Below are 13,364 nucleotides of genomic sequence, written 5' to 3'. Positions count from 1 at the left end.
GAAAAAAAAAATGAACGCACTCGCAAAAAAAGGGATGCAACACAAGGACTTCCCAGGGGGTCACCCATCCTAGTAGTACTCTCGCCCAAGCACGCATAACTTCGGAGTTCTGATGGGATCCGGTGCATTAGTGCTGGTATGATCGCACCCATCAATAGCCTCGCACTTTATTCTTTCATAGCGTACGCTCCCGTGCGCAGGTTCTGATCCCCCACCCTCCAGACGGGTATAACTTTTGATCGGGAAGGAGTTACGGGACCCACAGCATATCACCGCGAAGCTCTCATCGAGCCCCACGTTCTGAGCTACGGGTACAGCCTGTGGCTACTCCGGGAAGCAAAAAGTGGCCGTTTCGAGCCATTTCGAACACTTTCAGTTCGCAGCTACTGTTTTTCGGCACGTTTAAGATTGTGGGACCCGCTCGTCACCGGCTCGTGGAGATTGTCGTACTTTTTGTCCTCGTACTCGACAACAGCTAATCGAGTGTCGGACCACATCAAGACCAACTGAACGGAAAAAAAAAATGAACGCACTCGCAAAAAAAGGGATGCAACACAAGGACTTCCCAGGGGGTCACCCATCCTAGTAGTACTCTCGCCCAAGCACGCATAACTTCGGAGTTCTGATGGGATCCGGTGCATTAGTGCTGGTATGATCGCACCCATCAATAGCCTCGCACTTTATTCTTTCATAGCGTACGCTCCCGTGCGCAGGTTCTGATCCCCCACCCTTCACACAGGCATAACTTTTGATCCTAAAGGAGTTACGGGACCCACAGCATATCACCGCGAAGCTCTCGCCGAGCCCCACGTTCTGAGCTAAGTGTACAGCCCGTGGCTACTCCGGGAAGCAAAAAGAGGCCGTTTCGAGCCATTTCGAACACTTTTAGTTCGCAGCTACTATTTTCCGGCACGTTTAAGATTGTGGGACCCGCTCGTCACCGGCTCGTGGAGATTGTCGTACTTTTTGTCCTCGTACTCGACAACAGCTAATCGAGTGTCGGACCATATCAAGACCAACTGAACGGAAAAAAAAAATGAACGCACTCGCAAAGAAAGGGGTGCAACACGAGGACTTTCCAGGGGGTCACCCATCCTAGTACTACTCTCGCCCAAGCACGCTTAATTTCGGAGCTCTGATGGGATCCGGTGCATTAGTGCTGGTATGATCGCACCCATCAATAGCCCCGCACTTTATTCTTTCATAGCGTACGCTCCCGTGCGCAGGTTCTGATCACCCACCCTCCAGACGGGTATAACTTTTGATTGGGAAGGAGTTACGGGACCCACAGCATATCACCGCGAAGCTCTCGCCGAGTCCCACGTGCTGAGCTACGGGTATAGCCCGTGGCTACTCCGGGAAGCAAAAAGAGGCCGTTTCGAGCAATTTCGGACACTTTTAGTTCGCAGCTACTGTTTTTCGGCACGTTTAAGATTGTGGGACCCGCTCGTCACCGGCTCGTGGAGATTGTCGTACTTTTTGTCCTCGTACTCGACAACAGCTAATCGAGTGTCGCACCACATCAAGACCAACTGAACGGAAAAAAAAAATGAACGCACTCGCAAAAAAAGGGGTGCAACACGAGGACTTCCCAGGGGGTCACCCATCCTAATACTACTCTCGCCCAAGCACGCTTAACTTCGGAGTTCTGATGGGATCCGGTGCATTAGTGCTGGTATGATCGCACCCATCAATAGCCTCGCACTTTATTCTTTCATACCGTACGCTCCCGTGCGCAGGTTCTGATCCCCCACCCTTCACACAGGCATAACTTTTGATCCGGAAGGAGTTGCGGGACCCACAGCATATCACCGCGAAGCTCTCGCCGAGCCCCACATTCTGAGCTACGTGTACAGCCCGTGGCTACTCCGGGAAGCAAAAAGAGGCCGTTTCGAGCCATTTCGAACACTTTTAGTTCGCAGCTACTGTTTTTCGGCACGTTTAAGATTGTGGGACCCGCTCGTCACCGGCTCGTGGAGATTGTCGTACTTTTTGTCCTCGTACTCGACAACAGCTAATCGAGTGTCGCACCACATCAAGACCAACTGAACGGAAAAAAAAATGAACGCACTCGCAAAAAAAGGGGTGCAACACGAGGACTTCCCAGGGGGTCACCCATACTAATACTACTCTCGCCCAAGCACGCTTAACTTCGGAGTTCTGATGGGATCCGGTGCATTAGTGCTAGTATGATCGCACCCATCAATAGCCTCGCACTTTATTCTTTCATACCGTACGCTCCCGTGCGCAGGTTCTGATCCCCCACCCTTCACACAGGCATAACTTTTGATCAGGAAGGAGTTACAGGACCCACAGCATATCACCGCGAAGCTCTCGCCGAGCCCCACATTCTGAGCTACGTGTACAGCCCGTGGCTACTCCGGGAAGCAAAAAGAGGCCGTTTCGAGCCATTTCGAACACTTTTAGTTCGCAGCTACTGTTTTTCGGCACGTTTAAGATTGTGGGACCCGCTCGTCACCGGCTCATGGAGTTTGTCGTACTTTTTGTCCTCGTACTCGACAACAGCTAATCGAGTGTCGGACTACATCAAGACCAACTGAACGGAAAAAAAAAATGAACGCACTCGCCAAAAAAGGGGTGCAACACGAGGACTTCCCAGGGGTCACCCATCCTAATACTACTCTTGCCCAAGCACGCTTAACTTCGGAGTTCTGATGGGATCTGGTGCATTAGTGCTGGTATGATCGCACCCATCAATAGCCCCGCACTTTATTCTTTCATAGCGTACGCTCCCGTGCGCAGGTTCTGATCCCCCATCCTCCAGACGGGTATAACTTTTGATCGGGAAGGAGTTACGGGACCCACAGCATATCACTGCGAAGCTCTCGCCGAGCCCCACGTTCTGAGCTACGGGTACAGCCCGTGGCTACTCTGGGAAGCAAAAAGAGGCCGTTTCGAGCCATTTCGAACACTTTTAGTTCGCAGCTACTGTTTTTCGGCACGTTTAAGATTGTGGGACCCGCTCGTCACCGGATCGTGGACATGTCGTACTTTTTGTCCTCGTACTCGACAACCACTAATCGAGTGTCGGACCACATCAAGACCAACTGAACGGAAAAAAAATGAACGCACTCGCAAAAAAAGGGGTGCAACAGGGGGTCACCCATCCTAGTACTACTCTCGCCCAAGCACGCTTAACTTCGGAGCTCTGATGGGATCCGGTGCATTAGTGTTGTATGATCGCACCCATCAATAGCCCCGCACTTTATTCTTTCATAGCGTACGCTCCCGTGCGCAGGTTCTGATCACCCACCCTCCAGACGGGTATAACTTTTGATCGGGAAGGAGTTACGGGACCCACAGCATATCACCGCGAAGCTCTCGCCGAGTCCCACGTGCTGAGCTACGGGTATAGACCGTGGCTACTCCGGGAAGCAAAAAGAGGCCGTTTCGAGCCATTTCGGACACTTTTAGTTCGCAGCTACTGTTTTTCGGCACGTTTAAGATTGTGGGACCCGCTCGTCACCGGCTCGTGGAGATTGTCGTACTTTTTGTCCTCGTACTCGACAACAGCTAATCGAGTGTCGGACCACATCAAGACCAACTGAACGGAAAAAAAAAATGAACGCACTCGCAAAAAAAGGGGTGCAAAAGGGGGTCACCCGTCCTAGTACTACTCTCGCCCAAGCACTCTTAACCTCGGAGTTCTGAAGGGATCCGGTGCATTAGTGCTGGTATGATCGCACCCATCAATAGCCTCGCACTTTATTCTTTCATAGCGTACGCTCCCGTGCGCAGGTTCTGATCCCCCACCCTTCACACAGGCATAACTTTTGATCCGGAAGGAGTTACGGGACCCACAGCATATCACCGCGAAGCTCTCGCCGAGCCCCACGTTCTGAGCTACGTGTACAGCCCGTGGCTACTCCGGGAAGCAAAAAGAGGCCATTTCGGACACTTTTAGTTCGCAGCTACTGTTTTTCGGCACGTTTAAGATTGTGGGACTCGCTCGTCACCGGCTCGTGGAGTTTGTTGTACTTTTTGTCCTCGTACTCGACAACAGCTAATCGAGTGTCGGACCACATCAAGACCAACTGAACGAAAAAAAAATGAACGCACTCGCAAAAAAAGGGGTGCAACAAGGGGTCACCCATCCTAGTACTACTCTCGCCCAAGCACGCTTAACTTCGGAGCTCTGATGGGATCCGGTGCATTAGTGCTGGTATGTTCGCACCCATCAATAGCCTCGCACTTTATTCTTTCATAGCGTACGCTCCCGTGCGCAGGTTCTGATCCCCCACCCTCCAGACGGGTATAACTTTTGATCGGGAAGGAGTTACGGGACCCACAGCATATCACCGCGAAGCTCTCGCCGAGCCCCACGTTCTGAGCTACGGGTACAGCCCGTGGCTACTCTGGGAAGCAAAAAGAGGCCGTTTCGAGCCATTTCGAACACTTTTAGTTCGCAGCTACTGTTTTTCGGCACGTTTAAGATTGTGGGACCCGCTCGTCACCGGCTCGTGGAGATTGTCGTACTTTTTGTCCTCGTACTCGACAACAGCTAATCGAGTGTCGGACCACATCAAGACCAACTGAACGGAAAAAAAAAATGAACGCACTCGCAAAAAAAGGGGTGCAACAGGGGGTCACCCGTCCTAGTACTACTCTCGCCCAAGCACTCTTAACCTCGGAGTTCTGAAGGGATCCGGTGCATTAGTGCTGGTATGATCGCACCCATCAATAGCCTCGCACTTTATTCTTTCATAGCGTACGCTCCCGTGCGCAGGTTCTGATCCCCCACCCTTCACACAGGCATAACTTTTGATCGGGAAGGAGTTACGGGACCCACAGCATATCACCGCGAAGCTCTCGCCGAGCCCCACGTTCTGAGCTACGTGTACAGCCCGTGGCTACTGCGGGAAGCAAAAAGAGGCCGTTTCGAGCCATTTCGGACACTTTTAGTTCACAGCTACTGTTTGTCGGCACGTTTAAGATTGTGGGACTCGCTCGTCACCGGCTCGTGGAGTTTGTTGTACTTTTTGTCCTCGTACTCGACAACAGCTAATCGAGTGTCGGACCACATCAAGACCAACTGAACGAATAAAAAAAATGAACGCACTCGCAAAAAAAGGGGTGGAACACAAGGACTTCCCAGGGGGTCACCCATCCTAGTACTACTCTCGCCCAAGCACGCTTAACTTCGGAGTTCTGATGGTATCCGGTGCATTAGGGCTGGTATGATCGCACCCATCAATAGCCTCGCACTTTATTCTTTCATAGCGTACGCTCCCGTGCGCAGGTTCTGATCCTCCACCCTCCAGACGGGTATAACTTTTGATCGGGAAGGAGTTACGGGACCCACAGCATATCACCGCGAAGCTCTCGCCGAGTCCCACGTGCTGAGCTACGGGTATAGCCCGTGGCTACTCCGGGAAGCAAAAAGAGGACGTTTCGAGCAATTTCGGACACTTTTAGTTCGCAGCTACTGTTTTTCGGCACGTTTAAGATTGTGGGACCCGCTCGTCACCGGCTTGTGGAGATTGTCGTACTTTTTGTCCTCGTACTCGACAACAGCTAATCGAGTGTCGGACCACATCAAGACCAACTGAACGGAAAAAAAAAATGAACGCACTCGCAAAAAAAGGGGTGCAACACAAGGACTTCCCAGGGGGTCACCCATCCTAGCACTACTCTCGCCCAAGCACGCTTAACCTCGGAGTTCTGATGGGATCCGGTGCATTAGTGCTGGTATGATCGCACCCAACAATAGCCTCGCACTTTATTCTTTCATAGCGTACGCTCCCGTGCGCAGGTTCTGATCCCCCACCCTTCACACAGGCATAACTTTTGATCCGGAAGGAGTTACGGGACCCACAGCATATCACCGCGAAGCTCTCGCCGAGCCCCACGTTCTGAGCCACGTGTACAGCCCATGGTTACTCCGGGAAGCAAAAAGAGGCCGTTTCGAGCCATTTCGGACACTTTTAGTTCGCAGCTACTGTTTTTCGGCACGTTTAAGATTGTGGGACTCGCTCGTCACCGGCTCGTGGAGTTTGTCGTACTTTTTGTCCTCGTACTCGACAACCACTAATCGAGTGTCGGACCACATCAAGACCAACTGAACGGAAAAAAAATGAACGCACTCGCAAAAAAAGGGGTGCAACAAGGGGTCACCCATCCTAGTACTACTCTCGCCCAAGCACGCTTAACTTCGGAGCTCTGATGGGATCCGGTGCATTAGTGCTGGTATGTTCGCACCCATCAATAGCCTCGCACTTTATTCTTTCATAGCGTACGCTCCCGTGCGCAGGTTCTGATCCCCCACCCTCCAGACGGGTATAACTTTTGATCGGGAAGGAGTTACGGGACCCACAGCATATCACCGCGAAGCTCTCGCCGAGCCCCACGTTCTGAGCTACGGGTACAGCCCGTGGCTACTCTGGGAAGCAAAAAGAGGCCGTTTCGAGCCATTTCGAACACTTTTAGTTCGCAGCTACTCTTTTCGGCACGTTTAAGATTGTGGGACCCGCTCGTCACCGGCTCGTGGAGATTGTCGTACTTTTTGTCCTCGTACTCGACAACAGCTAATCGAGTGTCGGACCACATCAAGACCAACTGAACGGAAAAAAAAAATGAACGCACTCGCAAAAAAAGGGGTGCAACAGGGGGTCACCCGTCCTAGTACTACTCTCGCCCAAGCACTCTTAACCTCGGAGTTCTGAAGGGATCCGGTGCATTAGTGCTGGTATGATCGCACCCATCAATAGCCTCGCACTTTATTCTTTCATAGCGTACGCTCCCGTGCGCAGGTTCTGATCCCCCACCCTTCACACAGGCATAACTTTTGATCGGGAAGGAGTTACGGGACCCACAGCATATCACCGCGAAGCTCTCGCCGAGCCCCACGTTCTGAGCTACGTGTACAGCCCGTGGCTACTGCGGGAAGCAAAAAGAGGCCGTTTCGAGCCATTTCGGACACTTTTAGTTCACAGCTACTGTTTGTCGGCACGTTTAAGATTGTGGGACTCGCTCGTCACCGGCTCGTGGAGTTTGTTGTACTTTTTGTCCTCGTACTCGACAACAGCTAATCGAGTGTCGGACCACATCAAGACCAACTGAACGAAAAAAAAAAATGAACGCACTCGCAAAAAAAGGGGTGGAACACAAGGACTTCCCAGGGGGTCACCCATCCTAGTACTACTCTCGCCCAAGCACGCTTAACTTCGGAGTTCTGATGGTATCCGGTGCATTAGGGCTGGTATGACCGCACCCATCAATAGCCTCGCACTTTATTCTTTCATAGCGTACGCTCCCGTGCGCAGGTTCTGATCCTCCACCCTCCAGACGGGTATAACTTTTGATCGGGAAGGAGTTACGGGACCCACAGCATATCACCGTGAAGCTCTCGCCGAGCCCCACGTTCTGAGCTACGGGTACAGCCCGTGGCTACTCTGAGAAGCAAAAAGAGGCCGTTTCGAGCCATTTCGAACACTTTTAGTTCGCAGCTACTGTTTTTCGGCACGTTTAAAATTGTGGGACCCGCTCGTCACCGGCTCGTGGAGATTGTCGTACTTTTTGTCCTCGTACTCGACAACCACTAATCGAGTGTCGGACCACATCAAGACCAACTGAACGGAAAAAAAAATGAACGCACTCGCAAAAAAAGGGGTGCAACAGGGGGTCACCCATCCTAGTACTACTCTCGCCCAAGCACGCTTAACTTCGGAGCTCTGATGGGATCCGGTGCATTAGTGCTGGTATGATCGCACCCATCAATAGCCCCGCACTTTATTCTTTCATAGCGTACGCTCCCGTACGCAGGTTCTGATCACCCACCCTCCAGACGGGTATAACTTTTGATCGGGAAGGAGTTACGGGACCCACAGCATATCACCGCGAAGCTCTCGCCGAGTCCCACGTGCTGAGCTACGGGTATAGCCCGTGGCTACTCCGGGAAGCAAAAAGAGGACGTTTCGAGCAATTTCGGACACTTTTAGTTCGCAGCTACTGTTTTTCGGCACGTTTAAGATTGTGGGACCCGCTCGTCACCGGCTCGTGGAGATTGTCGTACTTTTTGTCCTCGTACTCGACAACAGCTAATCGAGTGTCGGACCACATCAAGACCAACTGAACGGAAAAAAAAAATGAACGCACTCGCAAAAAAAGGGGTGCAACACAAGGACTTCCCAGGGGGTCACCCATCCTAGCACTACTCTCGCCCAAGCACGCTTAACCTCGGAGTTCTGATGGGATCCGGTGCATTAGTGCTGGTATGATCGCACCCAACAATAGCCTCGCACTTTATTCTTTCATAGCGTACGCTCCCGTGCGCAGGTTCTGATCCCCCACCCTTCACACAGGCATAACTTTTGATCCGGAAGGAGTTACGGGACCCACAGCATATCACCGCGAAGCTCTCGCCGAGCCCCACGTTCTGAGCCACGTGTACAGCCCATGGCTACTCCGGGAAGCAAAAAGAGGCCGTTTCGAGCAATTTCGGACACTTTTAGTTCGCAGCTACTGTTTTTCGGCACGTTTAAGATTGTGGGACCCGCTCGTCACCGGCTCGTGGAGATTGTCGTACTTTTTGTCCTCGTACTCGACAACAGCTAATCGAGTGTCGGACCACATCAAGACCAACTGAACGGAAAAAAAAATGAACGCACTCGCAAAAAAAGGGGTGCAACACAAGGACTTCCCAGGGGGTCACCCATCCTAGTACTACTCTCGCCCAAACACGCTTAACTTTGAAGTTCTGATGGGATCCGGTGCATTAGGGCTGGTATGATCGTACCCATCAATAGCCTCGCACTTTATTCTTTCATAGCGTACGCTCCCGTGCGCAGGTTCTGATCCCCCACCCTCCAGACGGGTATAACTTTTGATCGGGAAGGAGTTACGGGACCCACAGCATATCACCGCGAAGCTCTCGCCGATCCCCACGTTCTGAGCTACGGGTACAGCCCGTGGCTACTCTGGGAAGCAAAAAGAGGCCGTTTCGAGCCATTTCGAACACTTTTAGTTCGCAGCTACTGTTTTTCGGCACGTTTAAGATTGTGGGACCCGCTCGTCACCGGCTCGTGGAGATTGTCGTACTTTTTGTCCTCGTACTCGACAACCACTAATCGAGTGTCGGACCACATCAAGACCAACTGAACGGAAAAAAAAATGAACGCACTCGCAAAAAAAGGGGTGCAACAGGGGGTCACCCATCCTAGTACTACTCTCGCCCAAGCACGCTTAACTACGGAGCTCTGATGGGATCCGGTGCATTAGTGCTGGTATGATTGCACCCATCAATAGCCCCGCACTTTATTCTTTCATAGCGTACGCTCCCGTGCGCAGGTTCTGATCACCCACCCTCCAGACGGGTATAACTTTTGATCGGGAAGGAGTTACGGGACCCACAGCATATCACCGCGAAGCTCTTGCCGAGTCACACGTGCTGAGCTACGGGTATAGCCCGTGGCTACTCCGGGAAGCAAAAAGAGGCCGTTTCGAGCAATTTCGGACACTTTTAGTTCGCAGCTACTGTTTTTCGGCACGTTTAAGATTGTGGGACCCGCTCGTCACCGGCTCGTGGAGATTGTCGTACTTTTTGTCCTCGTACTCGACAACAGCTAATCGAGTGTCGGACCACATCAAGACCAACTGAACGGAAAAAAAAAATGAACGCACTCGCAAAAAAAGGGGTGCAACAGGGGGTCACCCGTCCTAGTACTACTCTCGCCCAAGCACTCTTAACCTCGGAGTTCTGAAGGGATCCGGTGCATTAGTGCTGGTATGATCGCACCCATCAATAGCCTCGCACTTTATTCTTTCATAGCGTACGCTCCCGTGCGCAGGTTCTGATCCCCCACCCTTCACACAGGCATAACTTTTGATCCGGAAGGAGTTACGGGACCCACAGCATATCACCGCGAAGCTCTCGCCGAGCCCCACGTTCTGAGCTACGTGTACAGCCCGTGGCTACTCCGGGAAGCAAAAAGAGGCCATTTCGGACACTTTTAGTTCGCAGCTACTGTTTTTCGGCACGTTTAAGATTGTGGGACTCGCTCGTCACCGGCTCGTGGAGTTTGTTGTACTTTTTGTCCTCGTACTCGACAACAGCTAATCGAGTGTCGGACCACATCAAGACCAACTGAACGGAAAAAAAAATGAACGCACTCGCAAAAAAAGGGGTGCAACACAAGGACTTCCCAGGGGGTCACCCATCCTAGTACTACTCTCGCCCAAGCACGCTTAACTTTGAAGTTCTGATGGGATCCGGTGCATTAGGGCTGGTATGATCGTACCCATCAATAGCCTCGCACTTTATTCTTTCATAGCGTACGCTCCCGTGCGCAGGTTCTGATCCCCCACCCTCCAGACGGGTATAACTTTTGATCGGGAAGGAGTTACGGGACCCACAGCATATCACCGCGAAGCTCTCGCCGATCCCCACGTTCTGAGCTACGGGTACAGCCCGTGGCTACTCTGGGAAGCAAAAAGAGGCCGTTTCGAGCCATTTCGAACACTTTTAGTTCGCAGCTACTGTTTTTCGGCACGTTTAAGATTGTGGGACCCGCTCGTCACCGGCTCGTGGAGATTGTCGTACTTTTTGTCCTCGTACTCGACAACCACTAATCGAGTGTCGGACCACATCAAGACCAACTGAACGGAAAAAAAAATGAACGCACTCGCAAAAAAAGGGGTGCAACAGGGGGTCACCCATCCTAGTACTACTCTCGCCCAAGCACGCTTAACTACGGAGCTCTGATGGGATCCGGTGCATTAGTGCTGGTATGATTGCACCCATCAATAGCCCCGCACTTTATTCTTTCATAGCGTACGCTCCCGTGCGCAGGTTCTGATCACCCACCCTCCAGACGGGTATAACTTTTGATCGGGAAGGAGTTACGGGACCCACAGCATATCACCGCGAAGCTCTTGCCGAGTCACACGTGCTGAGCTACGGGTATAGCCCGTGGCTACTCCGGGAAGCAAAAAGAGGCCGTTTCGAGCAATTTCGGACACTTTTAGTTCGCAGCTACTGTTTTTCGGCACGTTTAAGATTGTGGGACCCGCTCGTCACCGGCTCGTGGAGATTGTCGTACTTTTTGTCCTCGTACTCGACAACAGCTAATCGAGTGTCGGACCACATCAAGACCAACTGAACGGAAAAAAAAAATGAACGCACTCGCAAAAAAAGGGGTGCAACAGGGGGTCACCCGTCCTAGTACTACTCTCGCCCAAGCACTCTTAACCTCGGAGTTCTGAAGGGATCCGGTGCATTAGTGCTGGTATGATCGCACCCATCAATAGCCTCGCACTTTATTCTTTCATAGCGTACGCTCCCGTGCGCAGGTTCTGATCCCCCACCCTTCACACAGGCATAACTTTTGATCCGGAAGGAGTTACGGGACCCACAGCATATCACCGCGAAGCTCTCGCCGAGCCCCACGTTCTGAGCTACGTGTACAGCCCGTGGCTACTCCGGGAAGCAAAAAGAGGCCATTTCGGACACTTTTAGTTCGCAGCTACTGTTTTTCGGCACGTTTAAGATTGTGGGACTCGCTCGTCACCGGCTCGTGGAGTTTGTTGTACTTTTTGTCCTCGTACTCGACAACAGCTAATCGAGTGTCGGACCACATCAAGACCAACTGAACGAAAAAAAAAAATGAACGCACTCGCAAAAAAAGGGGTGCAACACAAGGACTTCCCAGGGGGTCACCCATCCTAGTACTACTCTCGCCCAAGCACGCTTAACTTCGGAGTTCTGATGGTATCCGGTGCATTAGGGCTGGTATGATCGCACCCATCAATAGCCTCGCACTTTATTCTTTCATAGCGTACGCTCCCGTGCGCAGGTTCTGATCCCCCACCCTCCAGACGGGTATAACTTTTGATCGGGAAGGAGTTACGGGACCCACAGCATATCACCGCGAAGCTCTCGCCGAGCCCCACGTTCTGAGCTACGGGTACAGCCCGTGGCTACTCTGAGAAGCAAAAAGAGGCCGTTTCGAGCCATTTCGAACACTTTTAGTTCGCAGCTACTGTTTTTCGGCACGTTTAAAATTGTGGGACCCCCTCGTCACCGGCTCGTGGAGATTGTCGTACTTTTTGTCCTCGTACTCGACAACCACTAATCGAGTGTCGGACCACATCAAGACCAACTGAACGGAAAAAAAAATGAACGCACTCGCAAAAAAAGGGGTGCAACAGGGGGTCACCCATCCTAGTACTACTCTCGCCCAAGCACGCTTAACTTCGGAGCTCTGATGGGATCCGGTGCATTAGTGCTGGTATGATCACACCCATCAATAGCCCCGCACTTTATTCTTTCATAGCGTACGCTCCCGTACGCAGGTTCTGATCACCCACCCTCCAGACGGGTATAACTTTTGATCGGGAAGGAGTTACGGGACCCACAGCATATCACCGCGAAGCTCTCGCCGAGTCCCACGTGCTGAGCTACGGGTATAGCCCGTGGCTACTCCGGGAAGCAAAAAGAGGACGTTTCGAGCAATTTCGGACACTTTTAGTTCGCAGCTACTGTTTTTCGGCACGTTTAAGATTGTGGGACCCGCTCGTCACCGGCTTGTGGAGATTGTCGTACTTTTTGTCCTCGTACTCGACAACAGCTAATCGAGTGTCGGACCACATCAAGACCAACTGAACGGAAAAAAAAAATGAACGCACTCGCAAAAAAAGGGGTGCAACACAAGGACTTCCCAGGGGGTCACCCATCCTAGCACTACTCTCGCCCAAGCACGCTTAACCTCGGAGTTCTGATGGGATCCGGTGCATTAGTGCTGGTATGATCGCACCCAACAATAGCCTCGCACTTTATTCTTTCATAGCGTACGCTCCCGTGCGCAGGTTCTGATCCCCCACCCTTCACACAGGCATAACTTTTGATCCGGAAGGAGTTACGGGACCCACAGCATATCACCGCGAAGCTCTCGCCGAGCCCCACGTTCTGAGCCACGTGTACAGCCCATGGTTACTCCGGGAAGCAAAAAGAGGCCGTTTCGAGCCATTTCGGACACTTTTAGTTCGCAGCTACTGTTTTTCGGCACGTTTAAGATTGTGGGACTCGCTCGTCACCGGCTCGTGGAGTTTGTCGTACTTTTTGTCCTCGTACTCGACAACCACTAATCGAGTGTCGGACCACATCAAGACCAACTGAACGGAAAAAAAATGAACGCACTCGCAAAAAAAGGGGTGCAACAAGGGGTCACCCATCCTAGTACTACTCTCGCCCAAGCACGCTTAACTTCGGAGCTCTGATGGGATCCGGTGCATTAGTGCTGGTATGTTCGCACCCATCAATAGCCTCGCACTTTATTCTTTCATAGCGTACGCTCCCGTGCGCAGGTTCTGATCCCCCACCCTCCAGACGGGTATAACTTTTGATCGGG

General features: G+C 52.1%; 10 non-coding genes and 15 pseudogenes across 10 annotated transcripts; all 25 read right to left on the bottom strand.

Moving 5' to 3' along the window:
- Positions 1-31: 31 nt before the first annotated feature.
- On the bottom strand, positions 32-150 carry LOC148925052 (5S ribosomal RNA). Its single transcript, XR_016131727.1, has one exon. It is a non-coding gene; the product is annotated as a 5S ribosomal RNA (ribosomal RNA).
- Positions 151-544: 394 nt separating this feature from the next.
- LOC148925051 (5S ribosomal RNA) lies at positions 545-663 on the bottom strand. The gene has a single exon (XR_016131726.1). It is a non-coding gene; the product is annotated as a 5S ribosomal RNA (ribosomal RNA).
- A 394-nt stretch (positions 664-1,057) lies between these two features.
- Positions 1,058-1,176, bottom strand: LOC148925050 (5S ribosomal RNA). The gene has a single exon (XR_016131535.1). It is a non-coding gene; the product is annotated as a 5S ribosomal RNA (ribosomal RNA).
- Positions 1,177-1,570: 394 nt separating this feature from the next.
- LOC148925049 (5S ribosomal RNA) lies at positions 1,571-1,689 on the bottom strand. Its single transcript, XR_016131674.1, has one exon. It is a non-coding gene; the product is annotated as a 5S ribosomal RNA (ribosomal RNA).
- A 393-nt stretch (positions 1,690-2,082) lies between these two features.
- Positions 2,083-2,201, bottom strand: LOC148925048 (5S ribosomal RNA). The gene has a single exon (XR_016131177.1). It is a non-coding gene; the product is annotated as a 5S ribosomal RNA (ribosomal RNA).
- Positions 2,202-2,595: 394 nt separating this feature from the next.
- LOC148925047 (5S ribosomal RNA) lies at positions 2,596-2,713 on the bottom strand. The gene has a single exon (XR_016131612.1). It is a non-coding gene; the product is annotated as a 5S ribosomal RNA (ribosomal RNA).
- A 1,364-nt stretch (positions 2,714-4,077) lies between these two features.
- LOC148925046 (5S ribosomal RNA) lies at positions 4,078-4,197 on the bottom strand (annotated as a pseudogene).
- Positions 4,198-4,591: 394 nt separating this feature from the next.
- Positions 4,592-4,697, bottom strand: LOC148925045 (5S ribosomal RNA; annotated as a pseudogene).
- A 394-nt stretch (positions 4,698-5,091) lies between these two features.
- LOC148925044 (5S ribosomal RNA) lies at positions 5,092-5,210 on the bottom strand (annotated as a pseudogene).
- Positions 5,211-5,604: 394 nt separating this feature from the next.
- Positions 5,605-5,723, bottom strand: LOC148925043 (5S ribosomal RNA). The gene has a single exon (XR_016131420.1). It is a non-coding gene; the product is annotated as a 5S ribosomal RNA (ribosomal RNA).
- A 378-nt stretch (positions 5,724-6,101) lies between these two features.
- On the bottom strand, positions 6,102-6,221 carry LOC148925042 (5S ribosomal RNA; annotated as a pseudogene).
- Positions 6,222-6,614: 393 nt separating this feature from the next.
- Positions 6,615-6,720, bottom strand: LOC148925041 (5S ribosomal RNA; annotated as a pseudogene).
- A 394-nt stretch (positions 6,721-7,114) lies between these two features.
- Positions 7,115-7,233, bottom strand: LOC148925040 (5S ribosomal RNA; annotated as a pseudogene).
- A 393-nt stretch (positions 7,234-7,626) lies between these two features.
- LOC148925039 (5S ribosomal RNA) lies at positions 7,627-7,732 on the bottom strand (annotated as a pseudogene).
- Positions 7,733-8,126: 394 nt separating this feature from the next.
- LOC148925038 (5S ribosomal RNA) lies at positions 8,127-8,245 on the bottom strand. Its single transcript, XR_016131418.1, has one exon. It is a non-coding gene; the product is annotated as a 5S ribosomal RNA (ribosomal RNA).
- A 393-nt stretch (positions 8,246-8,638) lies between these two features.
- On the bottom strand, positions 8,639-8,757 carry LOC148925037 (5S ribosomal RNA; annotated as a pseudogene).
- A 393-nt stretch (positions 8,758-9,150) lies between these two features.
- LOC148925036 (5S ribosomal RNA) lies at positions 9,151-9,256 on the bottom strand (annotated as a pseudogene).
- Positions 9,257-9,650: 394 nt separating this feature from the next.
- LOC148925035 (5S ribosomal RNA) lies at positions 9,651-9,756 on the bottom strand (annotated as a pseudogene).
- A 383-nt stretch (positions 9,757-10,139) lies between these two features.
- Positions 10,140-10,258, bottom strand: LOC148925034 (5S ribosomal RNA; annotated as a pseudogene).
- Positions 10,259-10,651: 393 nt separating this feature from the next.
- Positions 10,652-10,757, bottom strand: LOC148925033 (5S ribosomal RNA; annotated as a pseudogene).
- Positions 10,758-11,151: 394 nt separating this feature from the next.
- Positions 11,152-11,257, bottom strand: LOC148925032 (5S ribosomal RNA; annotated as a pseudogene).
- Positions 11,258-11,641: 384 nt separating this feature from the next.
- On the bottom strand, positions 11,642-11,760 carry LOC148925031 (5S ribosomal RNA). The gene has a single exon (XR_016131591.1). It is a non-coding gene; the product is annotated as a 5S ribosomal RNA (ribosomal RNA).
- A 393-nt stretch (positions 11,761-12,153) lies between these two features.
- LOC148925030 (5S ribosomal RNA) lies at positions 12,154-12,259 on the bottom strand (annotated as a pseudogene).
- A 394-nt stretch (positions 12,260-12,653) lies between these two features.
- Positions 12,654-12,772, bottom strand: LOC148925029 (5S ribosomal RNA). The gene has a single exon (XR_016131417.1). It is a non-coding gene; the product is annotated as a 5S ribosomal RNA (ribosomal RNA).
- A 378-nt stretch (positions 12,773-13,150) lies between these two features.
- On the bottom strand, positions 13,151-13,270 carry LOC148925028 (5S ribosomal RNA; annotated as a pseudogene).
- Positions 13,271-13,364: the final 94 nt, after the last annotated feature.

This window comes from Salvia hispanica, chromosome 5, assembly GCF_029641045.1.
Source record: "Salvia hispanica isolate PSC_SH4W2 chromosome 5, Shi_PSC_v1, whole genome shotgun sequence".
NCBI classification, from domain to species: Eukaryota; Viridiplantae; Streptophyta; class Magnoliopsida; order Lamiales; family Lamiaceae; genus Salvia; species Salvia hispanica.
The sequence above is the reverse complement of the archived record's forward strand: the minus strand, read 5'-3'. Positions and strand labels throughout refer to the sequence as shown.